The 10,641-nt window shown below is 30.5% G+C and overlaps 1 long non-coding RNA gene across 1 annotated transcript; it reads right to left on the bottom strand.

Annotated features, from left to right (window-relative positions):
- Nucleotides 1–635: 635 nt before the first annotated feature.
- LOC142631818 (uncharacterized) lies at nt 636–3,662 on the bottom strand. Its single transcript, XR_012843664.1, has 2 exons — nt 2,934–3,662; nt 636–2,001 (listed from the first exon to the last, which is right to left on the bottom strand). It is a non-coding gene; the product is annotated as an uncharacterized LOC142631818 (long non-coding RNA).
- Between the last annotated feature and the right edge of the window lie 6,979 nt (nt 3,663–10,641).

A 10,641-nucleotide genomic window follows, 5' to 3' on the forward strand; every position in this document is an offset into this window, starting at 1 on the left:
TCATACCAACAGCACTACAAGAAAACTGGGCTACTGCGGCGGGCCAAAACCGCCGCTAAAGCCCCAAAAACCGCCGCTATAGGTACATTTCACCTATTGCGGCGGGGGCTATTGCGGCGGTTCTACCCGCCAGGCTTGTCGCGTCGCAGTATCTCTATTGCGGCGGTACAAAAACCCGCTGCTATAGATACGCTTTTTAGCGGCGGTTTTAGTCTATTGCGGCGAGCATAAAACTGCCGCTATACAACGTTCGAATTTGTTTCAAATGACTTTTAGCGGCGGGTCGTGCCTGCCGCTATTGTGTTCACCTTTAGCAGCGGTCAAAAAGCGCCGCAATAGGTTCCTATTTTATCTATTAAATGAAAACCAATTGCGGCTCGTTTTGACCGCTGCTATATGTTTGAACCTATAGCGGCGGTCAAAAAGCGCCGCAATAGGGTTTCATTTAATAGATAAAATGGGAACCTATTGCGGCGCTTTTAGCCCGCCGCTATAGGTTTTTTTTTTTTTTTTTTTTTTTTTTTTTTTTTTTTTTTTTTTTTTTTTTTTTTTTCGAACCTGTTACAAAGAACCTATAATAGTTTTAGCTCTACTAACACAATATCACAAATGTAATTAATTAACAACACCACAAATGTCTCCAAACTAATATAATATTAACATAGAAATATATTATCAAATACATATAACATTGTCTATAACCATAAAGTACATATCCTAGAATAATATATCCAAATAAACATATAACAGAGTACATATCCTAGACTACTCCTAACTTTAAATTCTTCTATAAAGCAATGAAAAAGCTTTCTTATGATTGCAACTCATCAGTTGGTGATTCTGATGCAAAATACAGCTCTCATGTCTATAAAAACCTGCATCACACCATCAAGCTATGCTAAAAATGATATAAATATGAGCTTGCCCTTAGATTGCCACACTTTTTCTGTGCTTCCCTGAAGAGAAGTTTATAATTTGATTCCACAAATTTACTCATGCTAACTGGATGAAAAGATGAATCCACAACCTCAACTAAGTTAGGACCTCAAGTTTGTAATGGGATTTTTTATTTTTTTTTACATGAGTAATGAAATCTGATAAAGGGGTGCAATCCAAGTCCAGAGGAAGTATATAATAGACACGCCAAGCAAAAGAGTGAGAGAGTAACAAGTTAAATCCTAGAATTAACAAAAGCATTAAAATGTTAAATCTTATATATATAGCACTTAAAATTAACATCATCTGTAAACCCTATAAACAAGGGAGATATATTTACAGAGTAGAAAATTGTAACAAAATGAATTTCTCACGATAATTTCCATAATAAAATCCCATTTTTCATTGAGGGAAACACAAGAGATACTAACAATTAGTGACGAGAACTCAACATGCTGATTTTTTTCCCTGATTTTAGCAAGCCACTAGAGAATAACCCCAAATAAATTTTCATAGAACTTAAAAGGCTAGTTTATATTCTGTGTTGGTTAGTTTTTTAAAATTTCATTAAAATGATGGTCTGATTTCATTGCCTTTAATGAATTAGAACTATCATGTGTCACATAAAATTTCACAACATAAAATATTAATTACATAGAACAAACCATATATGCTCAAAAGAAAACCCTCATTATTAGGACTGCTTACTTCAACTCAAAAAAGTTGCAACTATAGCCAGCTGAGTAACTCTGGTATTAGGTCACATCACAAACACGAAAGCTGTCATTATACCATTTCTAGAAGGAAATGACAGAAATACAAAGAGTCACATATTTGTTGTTGTAATCTGAAAAGCTTTTCTCATAAATATGATCTCTAGTAGTAGAAGACACCTTTCTACTAAACCTCTTTGATTGGAGCAGAAACATTGCAAAATCAATACACAGATTTAGAATTAAAACAGAAAATTAGGGAAACCATTTTAACACCAACCTGTCAAGTTAACCAGCCCTTCATCGCCAATCCTACATGAGTCCAAGTTCAAGCTTTCCAAATTTGTATGACCTGCTTGAAGCAAGATCAAAATTTATGTACAAAATATATTGTTCAAAATGTAACACAAACACGTGAAGATATACCAAGACATGTAGTACCTTGTTCAGGAGATCTCACGTATCTTTTAAAAAATATCTACTTATACAGAAACTTGTTAAGTTATAAACTCCATGAACTAGCCATAGAAGCCCTAAGTTCAAAGCAGTCGCACATGTAAATATTTTAGGTAGCAATGACACAATTACTTGTACGGAAAAGTCATATTGCTGAAGCTTAGTTGTTGACAACAAAATTAATACATCTATATAATAAATACAAAATGAAAGCATTTGACTTTTTGGGTGACCCTTTCATATGTTGCCACATAAGCGTTTGAAAGTCCACACTTTTCCACATCAACATTATAAATATAGTTTGTTTTGTGTCACATTAGGTAGAACCTATTAGAACTCATTGGTTATAGAATAATCAACCCAACACTATTAAATTCCGTTTGGTCTGCTTTAATTTAATTATAATTTAACTAAATGCATACTTTCAACCTATCAAAAAAGAAAAATCCATATTTCCTACAAATTAACTGATTTGGCTTTTTTTATTACTGGATAGATATTTAAGTATGCATTACTTATAAATCTACTAAAGACTGGGTCCACATTGCATCCTTAACAAATTTACCAAACATTTCACGCATCTTCCTTGTTTTAGAGACCAAATCTAAACATTTTGATCAGAATTCAAAATCTCTCTCAAAAAAATCAGAATTCAAAATATTGGAGAAATCAAACTTAAGCTACTAATAAATTTCAAGAACATAAGTAATTACCCACCAAATAATCAATCAAAGGTACGATTTTTACCCAAACAATAATCAAAAACCCAGAGCAAATTAGAGAGCATGAATTAAAAACTAATTTAATTAAACTTCGCTTAGCCCACACCTCATGGCACTCGAGATTGCATGAGTCTGTTCTCTACTCCTTCAAGAAAAGAATATAAAATCAATAATAATCAGATAAAAAGAGTAAAAAAAAAATTACATCATGCAGAAAAATAAGAGAAAGTACAAAACTTCACCTTAATGAGAATCAATAGCAACCCCACTTTAGACATGGGTCTATCGCATAATTAACGAGTTGATATTGGAATTGGAAATCTGATCAAAGTCAAGGAATCCAATTTCCAATACTTCAAAGTACTCAGTTTCGTTGTCAATCTCATTATAGATTTATACTATATAGTCCACTTACTCTTGATTCTTAATATATAAATATATATATATATATATTAATAATAAATAAATAGTCCACTTATTCTTCCATCTCCATGGAAAGCAAACCGTTGGCCCAACAAGTTTGACCCTTTGGTTAATGATGAGAAAATGGAATGTGAATCCAAAACACCAATCCACCACATAGAGAATTATTATGGAGAATTATTATGTACAGAGACCACGCTCCCAAATCGGTCTCTATCTTTTTTCTTTTTTTTTACCATAAACAAAATCAACAATTACGCAGTTTATTTAGAGATTTCGTTGCCAATACATCCCCAAACCCACAGGGTAAAAAATTGTCAACCACATCAATGAACTTGGTTAGTTTTCGACAGTAGTATAAATCATTGAGGCCTTCTCACCAAAGATTACCATGAAAGCCACATCACAGACAACTATTCCAAAGAGTAAAAATTATAACAAAAACAAAATGGTTAGAAAACTTGACTCACTACAACAGTCAGAGACCCACCTTCTCTAAATCATATGGATTTTTTAAATTTTCCAATAATTAATTCCATCTCTTCCCATGGCCTTTCTTTACCTATTTTTTAATCCTAGTCTCAAGAAACCAGGGTGTTGTACTAAAAAACCAATAAATCCCATAGCTTTTGGAGCGGATCAGATAACAAAAATCATAAATTCCACCATTTTAAAACACCCACCAGCTGATTTCAATCCCTAAACCCAAAACCAACAAATAAAATATACAACAAACTTAAATCAAATACTCTTATAGACTTATACATGCTATCAAGTTAAAGCTTTCGCCACTAACCATTCCAAACTATTCATGATTATAAACCCAAATAAATAGAAAATTAAAGGGTCACATACATGATTATAATAAACCCAAACAAATGGAAAATCAAAAGGTCAGTATAAGATATTAAACAACCAAAACCCTAATCTAAAATTTCAAGCGCAAATATTAATTTAGCAAATCCCTAAACCTGCCCTCTAGTTTCTCTGCAAACAAACATATTACAGAAAAGAGAAACAAAGATCAAACCTGAGTGGTTTTGCCGCTACCAGTCTCACCGACGAGGATGAGAGTCTAGTTAGCCTTGAGAACTTGCAAGAACTCTTCTTTCTGGTGCCAAACAGGCAAGCCTCTCTGCTTCTCCAAAATCTCATAGTACCTCTGTGAGTAGGGCCTCTGCCAATAATACCACCACTGTTGCTCATCGACGCCGCCGAGGACGAGAAGCCGCCGCCGACGTTGATTTTGGTTCCAAATAGTCAATAAAAAAAAAATAGTTGCATTCATAATATGTTTTCCTACTTTTTTCCAGCAACTAAACTGATCTTATTAAAAAAATTATAGAGGCAAAGATTGCTGATTTTTTTTCTTTTATGAGGAAAAGCGGCTGAAACTAAGAGGCAAAGAGGCTAGGGAGAAAAGAAAAGACATATTTATATGATGCTCTCTAGGGTTTTAAAATCTGAAATAAGAGTTTTAAGATTTTAAAAAAATTATAAGTAAACTCAATCTCGAACTAGAGACCATTTGGGCAAAACGCGGGCTGCACACCACTAAGCTAGTGTTGCGAGTATACACTAAAGTTACATAAATAAATATATAATAAATATATTTCATTATATTATAATAAATTATATATATTTTATTACAATTTAAATAAATATAATTTAAAATGTATAATTATTACTATATAAATTATTATAATAAATATATATATATATTATTGTAATTATAATTAATATATATTATAATAATTTATATAAATTATATTTTTTAATTTATATAAAATATAATAATAAATATATGAATTATAATAAATTATTATAGTAAATACATTACCATTTTTGACTCGCAATTACCATTTTGTCATACATTTTGTAATTGTACATGAATCAAACACATCTATATATCTAAGTGAGTTAACGAGTGCAAAATATTAAAAATCTAATATTAATGAGTTATGAAATAAAATTTGAAAACAAAAAACAATCAGATATACTCAATAAAAATCACCATACAACTTTCTAAAAAAAATACCACACAACAAAAATTATCACATGTTCTATCTTATTGAAAATTTAAAAAAAATGATCATAGCTATTATATATTAAATGATCATAGCTGTTACACATGTCCATCACATGCCATACTTATATTTGAAATCTAACCGTTGGATTTGAAGAGTGTAATGAAAGGTTAATTCTGGTAAAGATTGGTCACAATCAAATGGTTGGATTTAGAGAAAGGCGCGGTCAATAACTTATTATTGAATGTTACACCAATCAATAACTTATTATTAAATTCATATTTTGAAAATCCAACCGTTGGATTACATTTTCTATATGTTTTTAACATACATGCCAATTTTCATGCCAATCGGGTGTAATTTACCATTTGATCTTAAAACTTATCTTTTATGCATTATTTTAAACTACAAAAACATGAATTTAAACAATTGATTGATGACATGGCTATTAATCTTTGATCACCTTGAAATTTTTTAAGCATGAAAAGTATATGAAGATAATGTAATCTAACTGTAGATTTGTCAAAATTCACATCGAATTAATAAATATAGGGCTGGGTTCAAGTTACACTTGACGTAACTCTAAAAAATGTTACACCAACCAATAACTTATTATTGAATTCATATTTTGAAAATCCAACCGTTGGATCACATTTTCTATATGTTCTTAACAAGCATGCCTATTTTAATGCCAATTGGATGTAATTTACCATTTGATCTTCAAACTCATCTTTTATGCGTTACTTTAAACTACAAAAACTTGAATTTAAACAATTGATTGATGACATGGCTATTAATCTTTGATCACCTTGAAAATTTTTAAGCATGAAAAATATATGAAGATAATGTAATCTAACGGTAGATTTGTCAAAATTCACATCGAATTAATAAATATAGGGTTGGGTTCAAGTTACACTTGACATAACTCTAAAAAATGTTACACCAACCAATAACTTATTGTTGAATTCATATTTTGAAAATCCAACCGTTGGATCACATTTTCTATATGTTCTTAACATGCATGCCAATTTTAATGCCAATTGGATGTAATTTACCATTTGATCTTCAAACTCATCTTTTATGCGTTACTTTAAACTACAAAAACTTGAATTTAAACAATTGATTGATGACATGGCTATTAATATTTGATCACCTTGAAATTTTTTAAGCATGAAAAATATATGAAGATAATGTAATCTAACGGTAGATTTGTCAAAATTCATATTGAATTAAGAAATATAGGGTTGGGTTCAAGTTACACTTGATGTAACTCTAAAAAATGTTACACCAACCAATAACTTATAGTTGAATTCATATTTTGAAACTCCAACCGTTGGATCACATTTTCTATATGTTCTTAACATACATGCCAATTTTCATGCCTAGCGGATGTAATTTACCATTTGATTTTTAAAATCATCTTTTATACGTTATTTTAAACTACAAAAACTTGAATTTAAACAATTGATTGATGATATGGCTATTAATCTTTAATCACCTTGAAATTTTTTAGGCATGAAAAATATATGAAGATAATGTAATCTAACGGTAGATTTGTCAAAATTCACATCGAATTAAGAAATATAGGGTTGGGTTCAAGTTACATTTGATGTAACTCTAAAAAATGTTACACCAACCAATAACTTATAGTTGAATTCATATTTTGAAACTCCAACCGTTGGATCACATTTTCTATATGTTCTTAACATGCATGCCAATTTTCATGCCAATCGGATGTAATTTACCATTTGATCTTTAAACTCATCTTTTATGCGTTAGTTTAAATTACAAAAACTTGAATTTAAACAATTGATTGATGACATGGCTATTAATCTTTGATCACCTTGAAATTTTTTAGGCATGAAAAATATATGAAGATGATGTAATCTAACGGTATATTTGTCAAAATTCACATCGAATTAAGAAATATAGGGTTGGGTTCAAGTTACATTTGATGTAACTCTAAAAAATGTTACACCAACCAATAACTTATAGTTGAATTCATATTTTGAAACTCCAACCGTTGGATCACATTTTCTATATGTTCTTAACATGCATGCCAATTTTCATGCCAATCGGATGTAATTTACCATTTGATCTTTAAACTCATCTTTTATGCGTTAGTTTAAATTACAAAAACTTGAATTTAAACAATTGATTGATGACATGGCTATTAATCTTTGATCACCTTGAAATTTTTTAGGCATGAAAAATATATGAAGATGATGTAATCTAACGGTATATTTGTCAAAATTCACATCGAATTAAGAAATATAGGGTTGGGTTCAAGTTACACTTGATGTAACTCTAAAAAATGTTACACCAAGAAATAACTTATAGTTGAATTCATATTTTAAAAATCCAACCGTTAGATCACATTTTCTATATGTTCTTAACATACATGCCAATTTTCATGCCTAACGGATGTAATTTACCATTTGATTTTTAAAATCATCTTTTATACGTTATTTTAAACTACAAAAACTTGAATTTAAACAATTGATAGATGACATGGCTATTAATCTTTGATCACCTTGAAATTTTTTAAGCCTGAAAAATATATGAAGATAATGTAATCTAACGGTAGATTTGTCAAAATTCACATTGAATTAAGAAATATAGGGTTGGGTTCAAGTTACACTTAACGTAACTCTATAAAATGTTATACCAACCAATAACTTATTGTTGAATTCATATTTTAAAAATCTATCCGTTGGATCACATTTTCTATATGTTCTTAACATGCATGCCAATTTTCATGCCAATCGGATGTAATTTACCATTTGATATTGAAACTCATCTTTTATGCGTTATTGTAAACTACAAAAACTTAATTTTATACAAAAACCTTACCTATAGCGGCGGTCACAAAAAACGCCGCAATAGATCTCATCTACAGCGGCGGGCCAAAATCGCGCCGCAATAGGTGACATATAGCGGCAGTTTTTGCACCCGCCGCAATAGGCCTGCTGCAATTTCAGGGTCTGTTGCGGCGGGTCAATGACCCGCCGCTATATCTAAGTGAAAGCCGTGAAAGAGGTCTATTGCGGCGGGTCATTGGCCTGCGCAATAGTACGCCGCAACAGGACGGGTCATTGCCGGCGGGCCATTGGCCCGCCGCAATAGATCTCATGTACTGCGGCGGGCCGAAAAAGCGCCGCAATAGGCGACCTATACCGGTAGTTTTCGCACCCGCCGCAATAGGCCCGCCGCAATAGGCCAGTTTTTTTGTAGTGCAGTGCAAACCGTTTATCATGTATGTATTTTTTATTAATGTGTTAATAGTAAGGACCAAATTGATTGTAAATTAAAAAAAAAATAGGGATCAAATTGACCTTTTTCGAAATGTAGGGGCTAAATTAACTATAACTCAAAAATGAAAGAATTAGAATAGTATTTCTCCCTTTTCCATTTCACCTCACGTAAGCTAATACATGAAAGTCAAAATCCTAGTTGATATTATTATTATTATCTGTATATACTAAGAAAATTCAGAAAGTTAGTTATTGCTTTTTTTTTCCTATCAAAAATACCCCTAAATTAATTAACCAACAACTTAAAAATTGGGTTAAAATAGAAAATTGGCAAAAGAAAGTTAGTTTTTGCTTTTTTTACTGTCAAAAATACCCCTACCTAAAACTTAAAAATGGAGTTAAAATAGTAAATTGACAAAAATAATAAATTCCTACTTCTATGTTAAACTACCTTCCTGCTTCTAATAAACTCCTTATTTTACGTTAATTTAAATTCTTACTTCTACTCACTAACTCCCTACAAATTAGAATTATTTTTCTATTAGTTTTAAAATTCCTCAAATCCTCAAAAAAAAAAAAAAAAACCCACGCATTTTTTTTTTTATACTTCATCACGATGTATTTGTTTCTTCTATCCCCCTTTTTTTCAATTTTTTTTTTAAAAAAAATTTCATTACTCTAATCTTACTTTCTTTTTTTTTTTTTATGGGACTAATCTCACTTTTTTTTTTTTGATTGGTTAATCTCACGTTTTTATTTTCCCAAATCTCTTCTCTTTTTTTTCTTTTTTTTTTAAAAAGACCCCTACTATAAAACTAGTATTATAGCTTCTATCCATCCTTATCCTCCCAACATCCCCACTAAAATACAGTTACTACTATGTAATTTCTCACGCTTTTATTTTTGCTTTTTACTTTCTCACTCATGATCTCCTTATTATCACTAACCTCCACATTTGTTAGTCAATTTTATATTTATCTTATATTTGTGAAGGCCAAGTTTCATTCTCATCAATCTTATGTTTCTTTTTCTCTGTAAGTTTTTTTGACTATTTGTTCAATTTGTGCTTTTCAATGGTTATTTTTTAAAATTAAGCCAAACTTTAGCAACTAATTGATGACTTCACTAGATTTGATGTTAGGGACACATTTTACGGGGTTTGGAATTGAGATTGACAAATGCAATCAAGACTCAAACCATTCATTGAGCAATTAGGTATCTTCCAAAATTCTTGGTAGTATTGATTTATGCATTTATGGGGGAAATAATTTCTTAATCACTCCCTTAGGGTTTTTTTTTTGTGATTGAAAAAATTAAAAATCTCAAATTATAATAAATGCAAATTATTAATCTTTACTCAAAAAAATAGAAGAGCATTTAAGCTCAGAGGCTAGTTGTTGTTGTTATTATTATTATTATTATTATAGATTAAATCCCTACTAATAATAATAATAATAATAAAATTATATAAACCCACAATTACAACAACAACACCTTGCACATCAACACATACATGTACAACAAAGCAAATCATGAATCATCTCGAAAGATTAAATCCCAAAAAAAAAAAAGTAATAAACGATTTAATCCCTTAATTAGAACACCACCTCCACCATGAAAATTAAGGGTCTACCTAGTTAAGAGGGAGTTAAAGATGCAAGGTCTCCACGAACAAATTTAGTTGTTCTAGGGTTTTCGTGTCAGGAGTAGCATGTTTTCTTTTTCTTTTAATGATTCTGACGAGCAAATTTGTGAGAGAGGCCGATCAGCTTTCTTTAAAACAAAATATAAACTTAAATAAATAAATAAAAAATAATTGGTGATGTGGAATATTGTGGAGGCTTCAAAGCTTTTATGGTACAATACGAGGAAGTCAACAAATAGTCAAATGTGTTTGGTTTTATATTCTATTATATATATTTATATATTATCAATTTATTCATAGATATAGATTATATTAGATTGGATTTATCATTTATGGCAAAAATAAATACATTTTATTTTCTTAAACCTTTTATTTTTTTTATCAATTATGGCAAGGAAGTGGAGTACATATAAATTCGTCCACTAATAATATAATTGGTTTTTTAAAAGGAAAATAAAATAATTG

The sequence above is a fragment of the Castanea sativa genome, chromosome 4 (genome assembly GCF_040712315.1).
Source record: "Castanea sativa cultivar Marrone di Chiusa Pesio chromosome 4, ASM4071231v1".
Taxonomy (NCBI): Eukaryota; Viridiplantae; Streptophyta; class Magnoliopsida; order Fagales; family Fagaceae; genus Castanea; species Castanea sativa.